The 24385-nt window shown below is 44.9% G+C and overlaps 1 protein-coding gene and 1 long non-coding RNA gene across 2 annotated transcripts in view; one reads left to right on the top strand and one right to left on the bottom strand.

Annotated features, from left to right (window-relative positions):
- Positions 1–24385, top strand: part of FAM107B (family with sequence similarity 107 member B) — a 118942-nt gene that overhangs the window by 13079 nt on the left and 81478 nt on the right. The window contains exon 2 of the mRNA XM_042815367.1: positions 10827–10902. The gene's annotated coding sequence lies outside the window, so the exon portion shown is untranslated. The remainder of the gene's footprint in view (positions 1–10826; positions 10903–24385) is intronic.
- LOC122158609 lies at positions 15982–22782 on the bottom strand. Its single transcript, XR_006168266.1, has 3 exons — positions 22610–22782; positions 21486–21639; positions 15982–17227 (listed from the first exon to the last, which is right to left on the bottom strand). It is a non-coding gene; the product is annotated as an uncharacterized LOC122158609 (long non-coding RNA).

Below are 24385 nucleotides of genomic sequence, written 5' to 3'. Positions count from 1 at the left end.
TCTGCCAACACTGCCACATGAAATGCAGATATATGTAAAAGGGTTTAATGAGGATCTTCTTCCTTTCACTCCTCTTCTGTTTTAGCTTTCAACCCTGTTTCTTACTCTAGGTCAACTTGCTTGACGATGGCGCCTAACTTAAGGCTTTCTGGAAGCTGCTTGGTGCCTGGAGCTCTCTGGACACAACCAATGTCCAGGTACCTCCAGCAAATCCAGATCAACTGGTGATATAAATCTTGGCACGAGCAGGACACCAGCATGGGGATAATTTCTTGTGCCTTGGATCTTCCAGTGGAAATTACCTCAACTGCAAATATGTGAAGGATATAAAAGTGGGGAGGCAGCTGAGGGTGGTCCCAGATTATGGGAGGGCTGCGCTAAGCTGGGCACTGATTCCCTGAGCACTGAGGCTGCACTCACACACAGCCAGGGGGAGGAGGTGGGCAAATGTATTTATTTGAGCAAATTACGTTCTCTGATGTGAACATGTAAATATCAAACCTTTCAAATGTGGTCCTGCACTCTCGGGATGAACAGAAGTGATATGAGATGCAACAGAGGTTGAAGAAAACTGCCCACAGAAATTAGGCACTCCAGGGAGATTTTGAGAGAAATTTGGTTCTACTACAAGAAGATGTTATCACTGAAATATTTATTGCTTCTAAGATTTCTTGCTGAGGACCACCTATGTTGGCCCATGTCCTGTGACATCCTTCCTTTCCAAGTTCTGCCCAGTGCCTGGTGTGGGCTTACCAAGAGCAGCAAAAGTGTTCAGCAGAAGGATGAGATGTGATGATGCCTGGGGTGCTCCTTTAGCACAGATGGGAGAAGGATAATTCTTTGAATTGACTATTTACATTCAGAAGCCTTCCAATGACCCCCAGTGTGCTTACTAAGAATATTAATGTTTCTAGATCCAAATGGTTGCACTTCACTTCTCTGCTTGGTAGAAGGAAAACCAGTTAGTAGTGTCTGTCTATGGGCTTAGTTAAAGTGAAGTGGGAATCTGTGCCTGGGGGTAGGCACAGATCTTATCTCTTGCTTTTTGCAAGCACTCTCTGCTTGCGTCCAGCTCACATCTTAAATCTCCTCGTCCTTCTGCATGCATGTAACTGCTGCACTGATCCTTTGCTGCCCGTTTTGGGATGGATTTGCTCTGCTCTGCCTCTGACCCACTCCTTCATGAAGAAAAAGCCTCTACCAGGCTCCTAGGTGAGAAACATCTGGCCACATCTCACAGCCTCATTTTGCTTGACCTGTTTGCTACAAACAGCACAGAGAGCTACTCTCTCCCCATTGGCACCACACTGATTCACTATTGATTTTTGTGAGCTTTGTCCTCCCTTTTCGACCTGGGGAAAATTTGTCACAGTGTTGTAAATATCCTAGAATAGGGATGCAAAAGGATTCATCTTTTGCACGGATATTAAGCAGTGCTTTCTGTTGTAGCCTTCTGTCTCCATACATTCCCAAATTAACAACACAGAACTTTAACCTCTCCAGCTCCTTCTAATCTCTTCATAGCTTTGGCCACTCTATCATTATGGAAATCTTAGTTATTCCAAGAGCCTCGATGAATTCTGTCACCAGAGAGCAGGATCTGCCCATTGCCAGTTATTTGTGTGTGTCTTCTTTCAAACACTGAGGCAAATATTCCAGGAAAAGAGGAAACAAAGTAAAAATCATGGAAATCAACAAGTTGAGGGAATGCGCGGTATCATAGCAGTCCAGAAACAAGAGCTCTCAACATTTTCCACAGATACCTGCAAGAAGCAAGTAAGATGCCAGGTCCTCAGGAAAGTTTCCTCTGGGAGAAAGTGCTTCTGATACAAAATGCTCTCCTTGGTGGACCCAGCTGCCTGTCTGTGGCTGCCCCTTTCAACTTCAGCAAACACATCCTCATGAGCATCTCTCAGAAGGCTCGCAGCTCTTTTAGGCAAGAAAGGGGCCCAGTGCTTAGGTACCAGCCCTAGGTCAGCCTTAGAAGCTTGTAGACTTTCTGTAGTCCACTGGCAAGAAAAAAAAACTTTCTGTGCTGGGTGCATGTGTATTTGTTGAGATATGTCCAGGTATGGTGGGAAGGGTGGATAGGAAATTGCCTGTCTCACTTATAGCACTTATAGCTTGCTCCTCTGAAAGCAGCTCAACAGGTTGTCTCTATCCCACCACACGTCTCTGAGCGCATCTGACCTACTAAGTCCATTCCATGGAGACGCTGTTTTTCTCTCCTTCTTTTTATCCTTGTATTCCTCCATTCATTATAAGACCTTTACCCTTTCATTCAGTTTGTATCTACAAAGTCCTCCGTTTAGAAACAAAGATTTGTGACCCTGAATCATAGAATCATAAAATCATTCAGGTTGTAGAAGACCACAGGGTTGATTTAGGCCAACCATCAATGCTACCCCACCATGCACACTAACCATGGCCCTCAGTGCCACATCTGCTTACTCCCAAGGACACCTTTGAGACCTGAAGGCTGGAAGAGCAGAAATGATTTTTGAATGTCTATTTTGATAAAAAGAACAGAGGCAGGAATACAATCCAAAGCTGAGACATCAGTGCTATGTGTTTGAGAACGCTGTTTTATCTTGAGGTGTAATTAAGATTTGTTGACGCGCTCAGTGCATTTTCATACAATCAAGAGGCTTAAAGGCAGCCAAATTGAGGCTTTTATTTCAGCTGGAAAGTGGTTTCTGCTAATTCTGTAATGTTTATGTAAGGAGACAAAAAGGTTTTCCAGGCAGAAAATAAAAAGCTGTTTATAGGAGCTTGAGCATTCGATCACAGAGCAGGGCAAGTCTGGAGAGAGCCAATGACAAAGCATTCTTGCTTGAGGAGAACCAGGGAGTGAGCAAAGGACCAGGGATCATGCAATTCCAGTCTGACCAGCTTTTGAATCCCTGAAAATACCTTCCCTCTTCATAAAAAGCTTTTTTATCATAAAGATGATACTTTGCAATGCTGCTATTCCAGCTAAGCTCGTAACTCTGCCAGACGAAAAATAGACGAGGTGAGAAGTGAATCCTCTCAAAAGCAGAAAACTTTCTAAATGTAGTTTTGAAACATATATATTTATATACACACATAAAAGTTATGTATATTTATATACACACCATATATTTATATACACTCGTATATTAAAAGACAAACTACCAACAGGCCAAGAAATTACACAATTACTTGCTGTCAACTTTATGCAGAAAGAGCTCAGATCCCATAGCAATGGGCAGCATAAATACAACTCATAACACATCTGGAAGTTTCTTCTGGAACTGAAAGCCCCAAGCCAAGAACAACCTCTGACTTCCATGTGCTTTGGGCTGTGTGACTTGTATTGTTTAAAGAGAAATGTGTCTGCCTCACACTCTAAACACAAGGGAAATTGCTCTTCATGGACCTCTGACCTGGTGGAGATAGGTGGCTGTGTGGGCCAGGAGCTGTTTTATGATCTACTGGAGAGAATGGAGATTTTGGTAAGAGCAGCACATGGGAGACGGTGTTGGTGGCAGACCACAAACATATTCCCTTCATAGCAGTTTGTCCCATTGCAACACTGCGTGGTCGGCAGCATACAAAGGCTGAATGTAAGAGTCAAGATGGCCACGAGAGTCACAGATGAAGGGACAGAGTATCCTTTAAAAACAGATGTGTGAGGAGAAGTCACTGCTGGCACCAATTGCCTCTACAGGAAAGGCAAGGCCAAACAAGACTTTGGGACTTGTGCTGTTTCCCAATAGATTGGAGGAAATGTGTGACCAGGCAGACCACTATTTGTTCTTGTTTAGACAGCTGGTGGTATTGCTGGTCTGGTGGGTATTACGACCTGGTTAGGTTGGTTTCCTTCCTCTCATTCTTTGTGGAGAACTGTTTGGATGCTGTGGAACCAGTGTGGGTGGCTGGTGTTGACCCTCAACTATTTGGTCCAGAGTCAGGGAGCACAGCTTTTGACACCTCTTCTGCAGTTCTTTTGGGGCAAACTCAAGATTGCATAAGCAACTCAGAGTATTCTAAATTAGTTTGAGGTCAGTGTGGCAAAGATCCATGCTGTAAACAAGGGATCATTTTTGCAGTTCCATCTTCCTGCTATTCCAAGGAGCATCCATGAAGGGAATGCTCAGAGCCTGTCTGTGTCACGCTTCAGGGGTTTTGGTCAGGATGAGCCAGGAAGTCTTTTCCTCTTAGGGGAGTAATTTGTAGCAGTTTTTGGAGGAGGATGTGGACATTGAGGGCAGCTATTAATCTCCAGGCGTTTGAGCGAAAGGGCAGCATGGTTCCTTACTGGGATTTGCAAGAGCATGGGAGCGGAAGCCGGGAAGAGTGGGTGGGTGTGATATCCCCTGTGGCTTGCCTGTGCTGAAGAAAACCAGCTGTCAGACCAAGTGCTCATTGCCAGCCTCGTGGTCAGCACAGTCAGCTGTCAGGTCAGACATCACCCAACCTCCAGCCTTTTTGTGCTTCCCTTTATCTGTGCCTTTTTCAACACACCACAGCCTTCTCTGAGCTTTTCTCTTCTTCCTGGAAACCTGGTGTTCTCTGACCTGTGTCAGCAACAAAAGTATCTGTTAGAAACAATGGAAGATTTTACCAAAGGGAAACTGCTGAGCAGCAGCAGTACCTGAGAAAGAGGTGGTGATAGAAGCTGGAAGTCCAACCAGAACTGTAGATTTCATGCCTCATATCACAGAATCACAGAATCACAGAATTGTAGGGGTTGGAAGGGACCTTCAGAGATCATCGACTCCAACCCTGTCTGCTTCCTGTGGTCTGGGCTTGGAGAGGTGAATTAGGAAGGTTTAGCAATCATTTATTGAAGCTCTACAGGTGGCTACTCATCTACCACTGACCACATCCTCATGCTCTCTCTTCATTGCATGTCACCTTGGTGTCCCTTCCAGTTGGACCACATCTGAGGACCACACTGGACTCACAGGTCCTGGCATACATAATGAGGTCCTGTGTCCTAAGGAGATGTTCTGGGCCACTGAGTGATGATATATAACATGCCTGTGTCATCCCTACCATCCATCTCCCCCAGCCCCCAGCATGGTTCAGGTGACAGTAACAAAAGATGCTTCCCAAGAAGCCACAGGAAAGGGCAAACCCCTGAAGTTATGCTGGTAATGGTCTAGTGTGGTGAAGAGGAAGCCTAGAAATGCAACTACCTCTGATCTGGCCACATGGTTCCTATTTCTGTCAGACACCTGGTAGGTCTTGTGTACCCTATCACATTCACATATGAAATTTCTCTGTTAATAACTGGAAGGGGAAAGAGAAGACAGTGAAACTGTGGGGAAAGGTTCTGATGCCTGCTACCTTGAAGGAAAAATTGTTTGGGTTGAGTCTTTCCACTTTAACATCTAGGATAGGTGTAGACCTTTAAGAAAATACTCTTCTTATTGTGCCTAAAAGGGACTGGTGAGACTAGCACCTGTCCAGCGAGCCCTGCCAAAGTCCAATTCCCTCACATTCCCTAAGATCGAATGTATCCAGCCCCAGCTTCCAGCTCCAGCTTGTTATTGAGAATAAACACCCCAAACATGAGCTGAGGAGAGGGGTACAGACCCCATCCAACTAGAGGAAGCTGTGACTACCTCTCACAGTGCCAAGGAGCAGCCTCAGTGAGCAAGGGAATGATTGGGGTGGCAGGTAAGCCTCCCTGGTGCTCCCTTCCTGCTGAACAGTAAGAAAACCAATTTTTCCCTTGCATTTGCCTCTCTGACCTGTCTCCTCCTCTTTGTTGGGTTTTGTGGAGGCATTATCCCAATACGAATACATGCAGGCATGTATGTCAGCTGCCACATCTCTTGGTGCATCACCACTGTAAAATGGGAAGCGTGTGATGGGAAATGCACTCATCTGCTGCACAGCAGTGGAGCTGGAGCCCCTGGAAGAGTCTCTGAAACCAGAGGCTGTAGCTGGCAGATCCTGGCACTGAAATATCTGATCCCACACCAGAGTGAACAGAGAAATGTTGGGCTGCTGAGCACCCAGTGGTGCTGAGGCAAGATTTTGCTTTTCTTCTGCAAAATTAGAGCATGTTTGTGGAAATATTTCAGTGTGGCCTTGCAGCTTTCCTGCTATGTTCACAGGTTCTATTGTATGTCTGTAGAAAATCTGATACGAGAAAACTGAGGGAGGAACTATTTATCCCATATCCTCTTACATCTCTGCATAGATACCAATACAATATAATATACCCATGCTAATACACAGGTAAGTCCTCAAGCTCATGCCTGAGCTTCAAATCTCAGACAAACTGCTGACAGCAAAGGATGTCCCTGTCCATGTCACTGGAAGGTCTTCCTTGACTGCCAGCTTGGATTTAACTGAGGCAGCTGAAGATGTTTCCCAGGCAGGGCACTTCTGGGCCCTGGCTCTCTGGGGGCCCAGGCAGTCCCCAGGGCTCTCTCCTTGCTTCAAATCTCTGCCCAAATTTCCAATGAGCTGCAGCTGTACTGCAGCCCTTAAGAAAGGGATGAGTGCCTTTTGGATAGATCCTCAAATAATTCTTCTATGAGAAAGGTGCCACTGATCTGAGCTGGATTTAAACCAGCTGAGGTGTTGAGAAGCCAGATGTGATTTACTAAGAGGTCAGGAGTGGAGCAGGGAGAGATAAATGGCCAATTTCTGATGTCAGAGATATGCATCCCATCACCAGAAGGGGGGTCCCATCTCAGCCGTGCTATGCTGGTGGAGGACACAGGGTGGTATATCTGCCCACTGGGCCAAAGGGAAACACAAAAGATCAGCTGCAATTGTTACAACCCAAACTACACAATGGAATAAGCTGATCATGTAGCTTGTCTCTTATGTCATAGTTGGCACATGAACCAAATTCATGCATTTCTAGGGCTTATGGGCCGGAAATGTAGTTATTATAAATCCTCTTATCTGTCCCACAGAGCCTATAAGAAAACATTCTCTTTTTATCTTTGAAGTGTTGAAATACATATGAAGCATTCCTTGCCCTGTGCACCCATACACATCACTCTTGCCTATCACCATGCTTTCATTCAAGACATTATTTCATTCCCTTAGCATGTCATTAACAAAGCCATTTCATCCTTATTAACTCCTAGCAGGGAGTAATGCCTACACTGTTTGTCCTACTCCATTCTCTGATCAGTTTGAACAGGACACTTGTCCCTGGATTCCCACACTGGGGAAATGTTCTTCATTTTCCTCAGGAAAATGAAACATTCCTTCAGTTGAAGTCTGATTAAACATGGCCAGAAGATCCTGGCTCTATTTAGTGCTAAGCTGCATTTTTCAGATGCCTTGACATTACACCAGCTTCTGATAAAAAGTATCACATCTTGTGCCCTCCTTTTTACTTTTTCCCCACGCAGAGCAGTTCGCATGTCTGGTGGCACAGTTCAGCAGCAGTCCCTGTACTTAGTTCCTTGAACTCACTGTGGGTGGGTTGGACTAGATGGCCCTTAAAGGTTCCTTCCTACTCAAAGGATTCTGTGATTCTATCATTTTACAAGAAATGCCTGTCTTACCAAAATTCTTTTTTAATATTCTACAGTGAAAATTCTTGGAATATAGTGCCTTTATTTCAGGCACCATTGTGTCATGACCTGCATCTTCCAGTATAGCTAGACTCTGTCTCCCAGAGACTTTTCTCAGCCTGAAACTTTCACAAGCACTTCTTGCAAGTGAAATTGTTTTGGAGGCAGAGTATAATTTACTGAGAATAGAGCATTAATATCATAATCTAATAATTTATAAGCTCAAATCCAAACAAATCTCCAAAAGGCATCTTGGCAACATTTCCAGACCTACCACTTCAGAGTGTCATGAATACTGTTGTGTTGTGGGGTTTTTTTAATCAAACATTGAAATTTTCCATTAAGGATCTTTCTGTGGGTTAAGTTCAAATTGCAACAAGTGAATGGTGCTGTTACTGAGGTGGCAAAGCAGCTATCAGACAGCTGCACTGGGGATGAAAGATGAGCAGGGGAGCATACGTTAGGTGCAAGATCTTTGCTTGCAGCTCCCTGCTTGCCTTTGCACCATCAGCTTTACCCTGTTAATGTCTCTACACACAAGAAATGTTACAGCAGGTGAAATCCAGTGCTGATGCACTGATGCAGCTGTAAAGCCAGGGAGATACACGACAAAAGTTTTCCCCAGAGCAGACCAGGCTGAGCCTTCACCCAGTGTATCCCAGTTGCATCACCTACTCTTCCACAGTCACTTCTTTTCCATTTCCTCCTCTTTACCCCCATGATTTCCTCTCTGATGTCTTTCCCCTTCTTACACAGCCTTGCTAAACTGGCTTAATTCTCATTCAAAGCCATACTTCCCCACTGTGAGATTATAAACAAACCTCCAAGCGGATGTGAATGTTCATCCCTTGCCCCCCATGCAGCTCCTTTGTGTAATTTCTGTCAAAACAATGCTGAATAACAGCAAACTGTTCTCCAGCTTGTCACTTGAGAGGTTGTTGTTGTCAACAGGTTCTCCATAACCACCTTATCCATCCTCCTACTCCACTTGGTGGCTTGGGTGTGTGACAGATTTGCAATCCACACTGCATTTTTAATAAGCCTCTTTGGACGTCAAAGGAGTCATTCTGAAAGTGAAGCTCAGCCCCTCTGACCTCTCTGAGCTTCCCTCTTATATTTAATCTGGAAATACTACTCTGAAAGCTGAATGTGATCTCCTGCTTGCTTTATGCTCCAGCAGCTCCTGCTTCGTGTCATTCCTGGGGCAGAGTCCTCAAGGCTGGATCATTCACATTCATTTCCACAACCAGCTCATCGCCAAATATCCCATAAGATTGAGGCCTATCTAGTGATGTATCTGTGGTTTACAGCCTGCAGGAAGGCTGCAGTTATTTGCCTGTGGGTGGAAAACCTAGGTCTGGAGAGATGAAGTGGTTTGGCCTGATGTTGTGCAGAAATGTGTGGGGAGGAGGGGGTGAACCTGACCAGCAGGCTGAGCACTGGGCCATCCACACCTTCAGTACCATGTTCAGTTTTGAGCCCCTCACTATGAGAAAGACACTGAGATCCTGGAGAATGTCAAGAGAAGGGCAGTGAAACTGTGAGGGGTCTGGAGCACAAGTCTGATGGGGAGTGACTGAGGGAACTGGAATTGTTCGGTCTGGAGAAGAGGAGGCTCAGAGACCTTATTGCTCTCTATAGCTGTTCAGTAGGAGGTTGTAGCAAGGTAAGAGTCAGCCTGCTCTCCCAGGTAACAGATAGGAGAAGAGGGAATGGCCTCAAGTGCCAGGGTAGGCTTAGGTTGGATATTAGGAACAATTTCTTCTCAGAAAGAGAAGATAATTCTATGATTCTATGATCCTAGAGGTCTTTTCCAATCTTAATGATTCTTTGTCTGCTACGAGGAACAATAAAGCAAAAAGTTCACATCTTATTTTAAATACAAGTGATTTGCAGCAAGGCGGAGTTGCAGGCTCTGTGGCCAAAGCTGCTCTGAGTTCCCCAGAATGTAATTCATCTTCAGGTTAGCACCACAAAACCTGCTGCCACTGCTTGCTCGTGTCACTTGAATGTGCTCCTCTTTTTCCCCTTTAAAATCATATGGGCACTTCTGGCAGGGCATTAATCAAACAGATTTGAAAGGGCTGAGAGAAGGATCTTGACTTCTGCCAGTTTTCAATTACATTTCAGTAAGTTCATTGCAGACGAGCCTTCGCTGTATCTGGCTGCAGTCCTAGAGAGCTGTGAAGCTCCATCCATGTGTCATCTGCTCATTGCCCAGCGCTGATTTGTATCCTGGTAGAGAGCAGAGTCCCCCTTCTGTCACTCAGGTCATCTGACAGCTTTGTGTCTGGACCATGACAGTCTTTGCTGTTCATCCTGAGCTGTGTCCAGACTCACCTGTCTGAAGTGACTCTTTCAGATGGGACAGGTCACCACCTGGAGGAGCCTCACTGAAGCCTACAGGGCAAGCTCAGTGTAAGCTTAAGACAGAAGAGAAAGTATCCCTCTTGGGCCAGCTGGCCCCAGACAAGGAAGAAGGATGCTGGAGGAAGAGGGCTGCATCTCCACAGGCCTACGGTTATCCTCCATTCCCAGTCATTTTCCAAGCAGTATAAGAAACCTATTTCTACCACATTGAATGTGGCCATATGTGCAATGGCAGACAGAGCAGAGGCCATCAGGTTACCGCATCGTTAACAGTAGCGCAGTTATGGGAAATACTGGATTCCTTCTCTTAACTAAACTTGAGATGACAAGGCAGATGTTGATCTGTGACCAGATCTTGTCTTCTGAATGTTGAGGACATTCACTTCCCAAGGGACAAAATCAGAAGAAAAAACAATTGTGCCTTTTTCTTTTTTCTGCATTTGGCATCAATGGGATTTTCAGATGACTGGAGTTAGTATTTTAATAAGGAAGAGTTGAATAATTCTAGTAAAATTTTGATTCCATTCTGAAATGGATAGAGTAGCTCTATGTCTTCAGCTGGAACACGAGACGAGCAATGTGGGGTTTTTCTGTCAAAATTATGTCTTGGATTTTCATCTCCAGCCAACTACCACTCAGATTCTGGGTGGGCTTTATGAGGCTTCACACAATTTCTGAGCTTCAGACCCTCCATACACATTAGTGGCATCATGGGGAAGTGAAGTCTGGCACAGAGCTGTTGGGGAGTTTGCTTTCATGCTAGGCATGAATTACAAAACTATTAGATGAAAGATGCTTTTGATGTAGTTCATGTTTTTATTTGTTATTAAAATGTTCAACATTCACATGCAAAATCTTTTGTCTCTTTTTGACAAACATTTTAATCACGTGTGCTTTCTCTGTTTTCTTTGCTTTTTCTTTGGAAATGCAACATAAAAGGAAGAAGAGGAGGAGGAGGAGGATGAGTCACAGAAGGAGCTGGATTTGCCAGTCTTGGAGAATGAGCCTTCATCAGGTACACATGGTGTATGGAGCTTGCTTCTTGTTGGTGGGGCCAATTTAAACTTGTCTTTTTATTAGTTGACCTGATCCAGGATGATCATGTGATGACATTCAAATAGCAGCAAACAAAACACAAATACATTGAGATAACAGCTTTGGGATTTGTTATATGTCCATTACAGCCTGCTTGTGATCCTGTGAGTTTTTCAACACAGTGTGCCTGTGCCTGTATGATGACAGGACAGACATTTGCAGCTAATGCAATTTAAAAAGTCTTTGACCTCATCCCTTGCAAAAGATAATGAACTATGGTATGCTCAGTATTTGTTCTCTCCTGCAGTCCATATACCACAGAGGCATGTTCTTATAGGGAGAATGAAGAGGAATTTGTCCATTTTCACCTTTAAAAATGTCACTCTTTTCCCTAACAAGAAATGTTGGGCTGTGAAATCTGTCTGTGAATTTCGGGACGTGAGTCACAGTCAGGCTGCAGGTTGCTCATTCCTGTTTGGCATAGCTGGCTGTGAAAATCATTGACAGCTCCCAAAGCATCTGTTAAAAAGGTATCAGTGATGTCTGTTCCCTGCCATTCTGAGCTTGTTTTGGTGGAAACTGCTCCTTATCCTACCCATGGCTGTACAGACTTGTTTCTGGCAGTCTTGCAGACCTCCTGCTCTCAGAGATTCACTGTGAGGACCGGTCAAAAAGTATTCCCTAAGAAGAGAAGACCTCAGCCCTGATAAGAGATCCTCCATCATAAACATCAGCATTACTCACTGAGTCTCGCTGCTGCATCTGCTTTGTAAACTCAGAAAGCAGAAGACTGATTAATTTGGCCCTGTGAATAATATAGGCCAGAGAGCATTTAAATCTGGGGCAATTTGTTAAAACAGTTTGGGTTCTGTTAGTTATACTTGATGGAACAGCTTGTTGGGTGGAATGAATTTCAATTAAAAGCTCTCCCCTGGGACATGGATCCATCTGCCCACAGCAAGAGGGGTGAGATCCTACAAAAACGTGATCCTGGATAAATGCACATGAGAACATCCACGTTTCTTCCACAGACACATAGAATCATGGACAACCTTTACAAGTGCTGAGCACACACTGATGGCAGAGGAGCTCTGCCTGTGGGGTTGGACCCAGGGGTAGTGCAGCACAGCAGGACGGAGCTGCAAAGGTTGGCATTATGCTGATGGAAAACGAGTGGAAGAAAAAAGGTATTTCTGTCTTCCTTGCTCATGTCAGAGCTGAATCTGCCCTGCTTGGACAAGAAGGGCTTTGTGTGCCACGTCTGTGCCATGTCCTGGAGGCAGCATTGTAAGGCAGCAGCAGTGAAATAAAATGTTTCACCGATGTATTTTTCACCCTTCGTCAGTTAGAATCAGCTGTGAGGTAGCTTTTATTTTTTGTGTCAGACAAATGAAAGCAAAGCTCCTGGCTCTTGCATTTGCAATCCAACAGAAACACTAATGAGCAGAGATGGAGATCAATACTGAGCTGGAGATTTGCCCTCTGGATTGTGATTTATCTCGATTCTACTGAAGAGAGAATGTAAGCAATATTTAGTTGATTTTCTGGGAAAAAGAGCAGCAAATATTTTCCATCTCAAATCTGAAAAGATCAGAAAACATATGCAATTTTTTTAATGTTGCAGACAGGAATGCGTGTCAATTTTGTAAAATGAAATCTGTATTTTCCTGGCTAAAAACAGGACGACGCCAAATGAAATGAAAGTCTGTGAAGAAACTAGTCTTAAAACAAAATACACAACAGAAGGGTTATTTGTCATAAACATCCACGCTAAACCCAGTTAATGAGCAGCAAGATACAAAGATGAATTTGTAGGAAAGACTGATGCCTCAGGAACTCTCCCATGTTTGGTCTAGATGATTTTGTTGGTCTTTCCAACTTTAGAATCATGGAACTGTAGAATCACCAAGGCTGGAAAAGGTCTCTGAGATCATCCAGTCCAACCATTGACCTACTGCCAATACTGCCAACTAAGCCATCTTCCTTAGTACCACACCTATACGTTTCTTGAACACCTCCAGTGGTGGTGACTCAACCACCTCTCATGTTATGTCCATCTGTAACGTGCTGAGAACTTCACAGCACAGGAGTGGTGCACTTAGGGCTTCACATGTACAGTTCAGGCAAATACACGGTCTGACGTGAGAATATGCTTTAAAAATAAGAGTATGAGTTTTGCTAAGTTTTGCTTGCGAAGATGCCTTTTTTGCCTTAATACCTTTGACAGTAAAAAGTATAATAATAAAACAACACATGAAAGCAATCACTGATGTCATCCAGTACAACCACCAGCCATTCCCCACCATGCTCTCTAACCACGTCCCTCAGTGCCTCGTCTGCTGTTTCTTGCACACCTCCAGGGACGATGACTCCACCCCCCTCCCTGGGCAGCCTGTACCAATGCCTCACCACTGTTTCTGAGAAGAAATTTTTCCTAACACCCAACTTGAACCTCACTTGGTGTAACTTCAGTCCATTACCTTTTGCTCTCTGATCACTTGCAGTGTTGGGGCTGGCTGTCCCACTGCCCTCCAGTTGGCAGATTTCTGCTTAAAGATGAGTGGCACAGAGATCCGTACTAACAGCTCCAAGATAAGGCTGTGTTGTGCGAACAGCAAGTTTCTCTTCTCTGTATCACTTTGCTACTGCACCCTCTTTACCAAGCCCATCGTTGGGCATTTCTCTTGGCACCAGCCATCAATACCACAGTGCTGGGGAAGGATAAACTCCACAGAGCAGCCTCAAACCACCCATCCCACCTCCGCAGAGCCTGAAAGCAAAGCTGCAGTAGGAAACCAGTGGAAATGAAGGGAAAACAGTGTTCTGGCTTCTTGCTAAAGAAAATCCACAGGATGGCTGCTCTCTTCTTTCTGCCACAGTGTGGTTATGTGCTGTACCACAAGTGAGCTGGCTGCCACCCAAGCAAAGCAGAAATCATGTTTTGGTGCCAGACTCGGAATGTTTGCAGGTAGCTCAGTGTGCATATAGCTGGAGTGGTTTAAAATGTGATGGACATCAACGGGATACATCACTCCTCTGCATCTGGTTTGGAGAACAAGGATGCTTAAATTAACTTGATCATTACGTTTAATGATTGACAAGACAGAAATACCAGCATTGGGTGGTGAACTGCCCAATAAGGCCTGGGCATCAGGCCATGTCTGCTGCTGGTGGCAAGAAAGCACATGACTGCGCCATGCACATTATTAAGCATTTCAGAATGATTTCTTTTACTGTCTTCCTTAAATGCAGGATCAGACCATGTGTATTCTTAACCATGTTAACCTTTGAGGTCCCTTCCAACCCAAGCCATTCTATGATTCGGTGACTCCATGTTTATACACACTGCTCTTCTGCTGGCAGCTGCAGTTCAGCATGTCTGTCTGTCCTTAGCTCACAGCTTTGCAGAATTTCTCCATTAAACCCCAACTTCCTTATTCAGCTACTGAGGAATGAAACATTTTGCTATCTCAGACTTCTCTTCCTGAGGTAGCAACTTACACAGGAAAAGCTCAAACTGGCCAAGATGTTTATTTCCTCAGCAGCGAAAAAGCTGCTTTAGCATCAGGTTAACAAATGACAAATGAAGCAGCGTCTAAAAAGGATATTGCTGAAAGAACTCAGTAGTGCCAAACAGAGTTAGACCAGAGATGGATTTGGGTCTCCAATGTTTTACTGCTTCCATCAAACAGTGAGGCTCTGGCACAGGTTGCCCAAAGAGGTGGTGGAGGTCCCATCCCTGGAAACATTCAGGGTCAGGTTGGATAGGGCTCTGAGAGCCTTGATCTGACTGTAGATGTCCCTATTCATTGCAGGGGAGTTGGACTAGATGATCTCTAAGATTTCCTTCTGACTCAAACAGTTCTATAATTCTATGTGGTGTGTGAAAGTGGATGTTTTGAGCAGTGCAGCACCCACACCTTAGGACAGTCTCTCTGCAATGCCACATAACAAATTGGAAGCTGAAAATCAAGGGAAGTGCTGGAAATAAAGGGGCAGAAAGGGCACAGATTGTGGAGATGTCTTATTAAAAGGAACTGCCTCAACATAGTTTATTCCCCAGTAACAAACGGCTCAAAATATCATCAGTATCACAAATACACTTCTAAATTCTGCCCCATTTGTGCGTATTGAGATAAGAAGCACCTAAAAAGACCTTCTTTTCTACAATGTGTGCAAATATATACTGTCCATCTTGAAAAAAGCCACCATGGCACATAGATTTGATCCAAAATACAGATGCCATATAACATGACAGTGCTCAGAAAGCAGATTCTTTCACGTTATTTGCACGTGAGCTGTGCCCTGTCCTGGCCGTCCTAAAACTGTGAGTGTTTCTATTTGGCCATCTATTGCAAAGTGAATCTATAGAGGAATGGGTTCCCTGGTGCTTCTGGACCATTTCACAACTCCAAAGCTTTTGAGGAGCCAGGAACACCTCCTTTGTGGGATTCCTTCTCTTTTCCTCCATGGGTGGCAGGGAGAAGGCGTAGGATGTGAAGCCACCAGCCAGCACAAGAGTGAACTACACTGGACATTGTTGTGTGAGCACTTTTCCTTTGATGTGGCAGATAAGCAAGCAAATACTGGGGGATTTATTTGTATTTCCTAAAATGGGCAAATGGAGCTGGAGATCTTGAGGGGTTTGTGATACTTGCTACTTCCAATCAGGCTAAATATACTTAAGGATAACCTTTATCTCGGTATCTTAACACTATTGTTTCTAATCCCATGTTTCCTTTATTTAAAAAAAAAAGCAAAGAGATTCCTGGAAATGTAAGGCTCATTTAAAAACTGCTGGTCCATCATTTTACCATCTCTGGAAAGAGAATGTGGTCATTAAGGGGTCTGGCAGTTCAGCCCAGTTATTATTTTATTCCATAGAAATCCCGAGCTCTTTCATTGTGCTCAGTGAGGCTTTCCTCACCTCCTGCTCTCATATACAAAGTGTAAATCACTTCTCTTGAAATTCCTTTTGGACCACCCTAGACATCAAAAACATCTTGCTGGAGAATCTGGCACTCAGTTAAAACACATGAAACCGAGTCAGCAAAACTTCTAATCGTTCAAAACCTTTCCTTTAATCATAACAGTAATTTTCCTTGGCAAATTCCAGAGGAACAATCTTGTTGACATAGCCTTTAGGTGGTACTGAACCTTTGGCAGACCTCCTGGGTAGAACTCAAGGAGCCTTCCTCCAGTCTTTTGTGCTCCACAGATTCATCCTCTCCAGGAGCAGGTCTGTCACCATTCTTAGTAGAAGAAAGTTTGTGTGCAAGGTTCAGGTGGACTTTCCTTCTGTGAATCTGCTTGTGCATGCAGGAGAGACTTTTATGCTACTTTTGATCTGTAGGATGGGACCTAAGGCATAATCTTTGTGACTGCTTGAGGATGCACACAGTAATGGCCACATCCCAGCAAATGCACCATTACAATTCCCCATGGAATTTGCTCTACCAAGATCCATTATCAGCATTTTACCTATTCCTCTAACAAAATCTTTTCTTTTAACTTAAGACCATGAAGTACAATATATTGAGATATTGGGCTTACAAACTATGTTCACACATCTTAAATTATTTAGTCTCGAGTGCCTATTTTTTTACCAGGAGATACAAGGCTTGAAAAACTTCAGGGCAGAAGGGCTGGAAAAAGACCCAATTTAAGGATTTTTAAGTTATCAGCACTTCTGGAAGAGAAATAGAAACCTCATGGCTGAAGATATGTGCTTATCAGCTTCTGAAGTCACTTATTTGGCCTTGGAGATTGGATACTGAGCTAACAGGACTTTAGATTAGATCAGGTTCAGTGATTCTCATGTTCCTTTTTTTCCATTTGCATACCACAGGCTCTACAAGTAATCTTCTCTAAACTTCTCCTGATGAAGTCAGGTTTGTGTGTTGTCCACTGGATCTGTCTCTGCCTCTCTAGTCTTAAAATTTCAGTCACTTAACCTAGAGTGTATGAAGCAGAACAGATGTGAATATGATCTAAAGGGCATGTGTGAAGCATGATGTGTATAGCATTGGGTAAAAACACTAGTACAGATAAAAGGGCAGATGTGGCACTGAGGAACATGGTTCGTGGACATGGTGGGATGAGCTGATGGTTGGACTGGATGACCTTAGTGGTCTTTTCCAATCTTTATGATTTTATGATTTAAGGATTCAGATCTGCTCCTGCTGAGAGGGGTTTTCCCTCGGCTCTGTAGCTTTGCCATGTCTTTGTGTTGAACAAACTTCCAAAGGTGATGCTGCTGCCACCACCATGGCAAAGCCTCAACCCATGGGGATTCCAGGGTGCTGCTGGAAGGCAAAAGACAATGAGGAGACAATAAGTCTAAGAATTTGGTAGCTGCTCTTGCCCAAGAGGAGAAAAAGGAGAAAAGATCATCATGACCTTCCAAACTTCAATTATTGCTTTTCCCAGTTTAGTGGCACTGTGTTTACTTCTCAGCGCTGGTGTTACTTGTGAAAGAGCATCCACAAGCAAAGCTCCAGCCACTATCTACAGGAGGGAAAGAGGCTGGGTTTCCGGCAGGGAAGGAATGGGACAGGTGGTGAAAACTTCATGGAAAGGCTAGAGATTTATTTTTCCAGCTCTGGCATAGTGGAACACTCCCAAACACCTCAGACCTACCACACCTACTGCTTGTCATGCAAGCAAGAATAAAACCCTGAGTCTCTGTGGGTCTGTTCAGAGTAGAAAATGTCTTCTTGATGCCAAAAAGATCAGCAGAGTATTTTCTGCACCCACTCTCCATAAAGTGTGGTGTCACAGAGCACCGCTCCTTTTGCGGCCATGGGGGATGGCAAAATCCCTGGGAGGTTACAGAAGGGTCTGAGTGGGCAGGAGCTCTGTGTACAGGTCTGCTGCCCTCACAAATATTCATTTTTTCCCCCTCACCCTTCTGTCCTATTTTAGTGAGGGGAGAGGGAGAGAACAGGAGTGATGCTGTGGCGTGCCTGCATGCCACCAAACAGCACTGCTGGATGAGTAAGTAAAGAAGTAGGTGAACTTGAGTATTCATGCAGTGAAAAATGTGTTTTTTTTTAACTGTCTGCTGGAGAGAGACTCTTCCTGCTCACATTTGGAACTGTGTGAAGCTTGCCAATCACAGGCCTGCCTGGAGTAGTGTAAAGGATATGCTCTCTAAAATATGGTCAGGTTTCTGGATCAAATTGGCTAAATATGCTTTGGAGGCAAAGTCTAGCATGGGTATTCTCCACGTTAGACTTTGGAGATGTGTTTAAAAGAGCTTCTGTGCTTCAGCATAACGTCCTTCCTGCTGGGGCCCCTCTGATCTGGATGCACAGGCTGGTGGGAAGCAACAAGTGGGAGGACCATCTGGCTCTGAAACACACACTAGGACACATCTATGCAGCCTGACACGAGGGAGCAATAGGAGTGAGCTCCCAAAGGCAGTCTTTGGCCATTGTATACACACAGAGCCCACGTACAGCAACCACAAAGCAGGTCTATGCATACTTCCCTCAAGTATGGAATAGGAAGGCAGAAGACAAGGAGAGATCATATCATCCTGGGTACTGTTGGGGTGCCAAAGCTCAAGACACAAATAAGAATAGGATATAGAATCATAGAATCTTTACAGTTGAAAGGGACCTCTGAAAGCCATCTAGTCCTGCAGTGAACAAGGACACCACAGCTAGATCAGGTTGCCCAGGGCCTGATCCAGCCTCACCTCAAAAGTCTCCAGGTACACCACCACATCTCTGGGCAACCTGTTCCAGTGCCTCACCATCCTCACTGTAAAAGACTTTTTCTTTTTGTCCAACCTAAATCTGCCCTCTTTGAGCTTGAAGCCATTTCCCCTTGTTCTGTCACCACAGACCCTGCTACCCTGTCCCCTTCTTTCCTGTAGTTCCCCTTTAGATACTGAAAGGCCACTCTTAGGTCACCTCACAGCCTCCTCTTCTCCAGGCTGAACAGCCCCAGCTCTCTCAGCCTGTCTTCATAGGAGAGGTGTTCCATCCCTTGGATTATTTTTGTGGTCCATATCTCTCCTGTACTGAGGACTGCTGATCTGGATGCAGCACTCCAGATGAGGCCTCACCAGCACAGAGCAGTAGGGCAGGATCACCTCCTTCGCCCTGATGTTGTGCTTCTTTTGATGCAGCCCAAGATATGGTTGGCTTTCTGAGCTGTGAAGGCACATTGCTAGCTCATGTCCAGCTTGCCATCCACCAGATATTAACTAATATTGGTCCCAGCACTGACCCCTGTGGGACACCACTCATCACTAATCTCCATCCAGCTATTGAGCCACTGACCACCACTCTCTGGATTTGATCTTGCAGCCAGTTCTTTGTCTATTGAACAGTCTACCCATCAAATCCAGATCTTTCCAATTTGGAGAGAAGGATGTTGTGGGGTACCATGTCAAAGGCCTTACTGAAATCCAGATAGATGACATCAGTGGCTCTTCCCTTGTCCACTGATGCACTTACATCATCATAGAAGGGCACTAGTTTGGTCAGACAGGATTTGCTCTTGGTGAAGCCATGCTGGTTCTCCTGTATCACTTCCCAGTCTTTCATGTGCCTTAGCACAGCTCCCAGGAAGATCTGTTCCATGATCTTTTTCAGCACAGAGGTGAGACTGGCAGGTCAGTATCCTTTTTAACCTTCTTAAAAATGAGTGTGATGTTGCCTTTTTTCCAGTCACCAGGGACTTCACCTGATCGCCACAACTTTTCAGATATCATTGAGAATAATGCTCAGTGCTGCTGTGCCCCAGCATAGGAAAACCAATCTTTGTGCCATGAGCCTGAGGCTGAGGAGAGACAAGTCATCTTCTCTGTGTGTTCCTTCAGATTCAGCATGAAGGGATTGGTTTTGGCCCAGCTGCCTGCATGGGGAGCAGGAGAAAGAAAATAGGACATTTTTTCTAGTTCAGATGTGAGAATTACTCTTGGCTTGTCAAATAGATTGTGACTGTGCATTGATTTCTTTAGGAATATTCTTACATATGGCAGTAATGTCCTAGATGAGTAGAAGGGAAGGTAGATATGGCACTGAGGGACATAGTTTAGTGAGCATGGTGGTGACAGGTTGATCGTTGAACTAGGTGATCAACCTTTACGTTACTAAGATTCTATAAAGGAAGAGCTATGGTTGGCAGCATTGCCTGGGGATTAAAAGAGTCTGGGGACCTGGAATTAGGGTTTAATCTACTCAGGACTCTATATGGACCAGGTGGACCTGATGGGACCACGTGAAAGGTTCTGCGCTTTCGTGTCCAAGAGATATCAAAGCTTGGTGTTTGCAAAGCAGAAGGCCACATACAGAGAGCATACAGGTGGTGAAGCTCAGCCTACCTGAACCTGAGTTCTGAGCAGCCTGATCTAGCTGTACATGTCCATGTTTGTGGAAGGGAGTTGGGACTAGACGACCTTTAGAGATCCTTTCCAACTCAGACGATTCCATGATTCTAGATTCAAGGAAGCTGGAGGTGTACAATCAGGCCCAGTGATAATTTGTCTGGTGCATTCTTGCATTTCCACTTGGCTTCCTCTCCCACACAAACCAGCCCCCCACACTCTCATTGAATCTGTCTGATTTCTCAGCTGTAATCCTCACCCCATCCATATCCCTGCTGAATGCGGTCTAGACGCTCTAATTGTATGTAATCCCAGAGCTGTACTGAACACCACACTGAGCCCTGCAGTTCCGTGCACGCTGGGGATTCATTAACACTCGTCTTTGCTGCACATTCAGAGCACGTTTTGTTAAGGATTAAAAGGTGAAGGTGAGGATAAAGGTGAAAGCACACTACATCAGTGTTTGATAAGCAACGCCGCATTGCACTGGTTTTTGCTTAGGAAGCTCATGTTGAAGAGAGGCATGATGCTATCTAAAGTACATTGCCATGCTTTTGTTGTGCTACAGCTCTTGAATTTGCAGACACAATGCGATCAGGAAGACTTTAAAGGTCTCTCTGTATGCACTGCCAGCTTTCTGGGCTGCCATTGGCTGCTTTGTGGACAACACTCAATGTCCTCTATTTATTTTCTGCTATATGAAGCAGAAGTCTTCTAAAATTACGCATTCTTTCTTCTTTTGTTTCCTACCACTTCATGATGAGGGCAGCAAGCCTTCAGGAGGCCCTCATCAGTCTTACTGGGACATCCAAGCTGAAGAGATGACCTCTGCAGTAACATCTCATCTTTCCTCAAATCAGGGCAATGAGGCACTGGCACTGCTGCCCAGAGAAGCCGTGGGTACCCCATCCCTGGAGGTACTTGAGGTTTGGTTGGATGGGGCCCTGGGCAGCCTGAGCTGGTGGGGGCAACCAGACCACAGGAGGGGTTGGAACTGGATGGACTTTAAGGTCTCTTCCAACCCAAGCCATTCTGTGATTCTGTGATTAGCATTCAACAAGGTGCTACATGAGATCCTTGTATGGGGCAGGCAGTGGAAAACTCACTGGTTGTTTTGCCCAACACAAGCTATTTTTAATCAGTCTCAAGCGCTCGGCAGTGAGCAAGTTTCAAGTTTTGGAAAGTGTGAAAACGAGCTGAAGGAAATCAGGCAGACAACTTACCTGGCTTTGGAATAAGAGACAGGGGCCAGATGGCCAGAGGTTACTGGGGAAAGAGGTTTTGAATGACAGGTGTTTATCCTTCCTTGCTCATAAGCTTTCTTTGTGAGGAGGGAATGAGTGGGGAAGAGCTACATGTTTTTATGTCCTTTGAAGCCTAAGAAAGAGAGAAACAGCCTTGTTACAGCAAATAAATGTGCAAGACTTGACAGTCACACACAGTGAGGAAGTACTGACAAAGAAAATGGATCAAGGGGAGAGTTTGTTGGCTGCTGAGATTGGAGAGAACCTCAGAGGATGATGCTGACTGATAGCACTGGAAGTGGTGGCTCTCCTAAGCAAGTGAAGGTTGACTTCTTGCAGCCTCATGGACTAGAGGGGAGAGGGCTGCGAGAAGCCAGCCATGTGACAAGGAAGGTGTTTTAGTCATTCCACCCAGGTCAGTAGCAGGAGTGACTGAAAATATGTCTCCTCCTGCAGAGAGGACATCCTGGAGAGATTCATGAAGCAAACAAAGGAGAGCAATTAGGGAAATCTTCACAGCAGTTGTCCATATTAGAGCATGAAGATACAGCCAAGGCATGCCCTGGGAGGAGATGAGTTCTCATGCTGGCATGCTTGGTACTCGAAATATTCCTGCTCAGGCCAGGTTTCATTATTTCCTTCCCTTCACTGACTGCTTTGTTCCTTTTTGCCCCCCTTTTTTTCTTAACTATAACCAAATCAAACCCTCTCCCCATTCAGGCTCCTGCCCTGACTCCACATACTGGGTGGGTTCAATGGCAGTCTGTGTTTTCAAAGCTACAGGAGATGAAGTGTGAAGGACTTCCAGGCACGCTCACAGGCTGGCTCCCCCAAGGGTTAGCAGCTGCTGTGTGGAGCAATGCTCTTCCTGCTCTACAGCCGCAAGCACAGGAAACAGATGTGGAAATCCCCCTAACCCAATACTCAAAAGCAACCAAAAGCAGGTTCAGGCTCGTTTTCTATGTGATGGCAACGACTGATTTGTTATGAGAACGGAAAAGGGCTGCTGATTCTGATAGTGGTGTTATCATGTTGCCACGCAAGCAAGCAACAGAGGAGGAAAGCAGACTTTGCTTTGTTCTCTTGCTGTTTTTCTGACTTACCATCAGCTAGGTGAAAACTTCACAGGTCACCAAGATGGGTCTGTGGAGTGCAGTCAATAGAAGCACTGTTCTCTTGTGTCTCAGACAGCAGGGGATGGATATGTTGGCTGGAACTCACCTCCTGGCAAGTCGGAGTGACAGGCAGAAGACTGCAAGTTGGGTTCAGTCGGCTGAACTAGAATTTATCTCTAACAACAATGAGCATGCGTTGCAGCCAACTTGCACTGTCAGCTTCCTCCCAAGGAGGGAACAAATGCACTGCTCATGGATGCAGCCTAAAATTTGTACGCAAGTCCTGAAATCACTGACATTTCCCCTGAAAGTGAAGTTTGACAAACTTCTTGCGAATGTGTTCTTGAAGACTTTCCTGATGCTCAGTGAAGACTATCTTATGTTATTACAATCAATGCACATGTTGCTATTTTCATCCTAAAATGTAACATCTAGCTGGGAAGAGTCATGATGGAAATTCCTTGAATTATTAGTTCTTCTCTTATATTTAGTCTTGATTTGTGCTGGATCAGGAATAGAAATCTGGTAAGGGTTTGGGAGAGGGATTTGCATTCATCAGAATATTTTACAGAGCATAAAATCATGAGGGACTATAAATACTTTATTTTATAATTTATTTGACATATCAGGAGGAAGGCGAAGATTACAGCTGCTCCTAAAGGGCGAGCCAGGATCTGAGCTCTGCTACAGAGAAACCAAGTGGGAGCCAAGCCTGAAGGTCCCACTGTAGTAAAAGGAAGGAGCTGCAACTCCATTTTCCCAATGGCACATTCAGTCAGAGATATCCATGAAGTGTAACATCTTCAAGCAATGCCTATGAGATATAAGAGCATTTTGTATCCAAGGAAGTGTCTAAGGGACTAGGACCCAAACCCCACTGCTTTGCTTTTGATATCACCAGGATCCATTTGGCCAATTGGATGAAAGCCTTAATGTGTAGAACAGCATTTTTTTTGTGAGTCATTTGAGCCTGGAGAAAAGAAGGCTGCAGGGTGACCTCATGGCAACCTTCCAGTACCTAAAGGGAGCCTATAAACAGGAAGGGAGTCAACTCTTTGAAAGGGTAGATAACTGCAGGACAAGGGGAAATGGTTTTAACTTGAAGGAGGGAAGATTTAGGTTGGATGTCAGGGAGATGTTCTTTACAGAGAGAGTGGTGAGGTGCTGGAACAGGCTGCCCAGAGAGGTTGTGGATGCCAGCCCATGGAGGTGTTCAAGTCCAGGTTAGATGGGGGCCTGGGCAGCCTGGTCTGGTATTAAATGGGGAGGTTGGTGGCCTTGTCTGTGGCAGGGGGGTTGGAGATTCGTGATCCTTGAGGTCCCTTCCAAGCCAAGCCATTCTATGTTTCTATTATTTCATTAAATGTGCGTGTGATCCTGAAGCACCTGTGTAGATCATGCTCTTGGTGATTTCCTAGAGTGTTAGTCAGTGTAACCTTGCCCAAACACCTGCAAACTCAGAGTGTTCTCAGTGCAGCCGCTGTTGCAGCCACCTTCTCCTTCTCTTTGCCTTCACCTTGGACAGAAAAAGTTTTACAAACTGAGGTGTAGGCAGTAGAGCCAATGGGGCTGGAAGTGCTGCCTGGCTCAGCCTATCAATCTGATAAATAATTGCAAAACAAACTGAATTCTGCTGTAGCTATCGAAACCACTGGAAATGTTATCTCTCGTGTTGCAGGAAGTTGGATGGGCCCCTTAATCTTCCTCACGCAGGGAGGAGTAGGGCTGGGGAAATGCAGCTTTCGTTAAGGAAGAAAAAATGAT

The sequence above is a fragment of the Centrocercus urophasianus genome, unplaced genomic scaffold (assembly GCF_019232065.1).
Source record: "Centrocercus urophasianus isolate 14NV4802_14NV808 unplaced genomic scaffold, USGS_Curo_1.0 seq_15, whole genome shotgun sequence".
NCBI classification, from domain to species: Eukaryota; Metazoa; Chordata; class Aves; order Galliformes; family Phasianidae; genus Centrocercus; species Centrocercus urophasianus.
The sequence above is the reverse complement of the archived record's forward strand: the minus strand, read 5'-3'. Positions and strand labels throughout refer to the sequence as shown.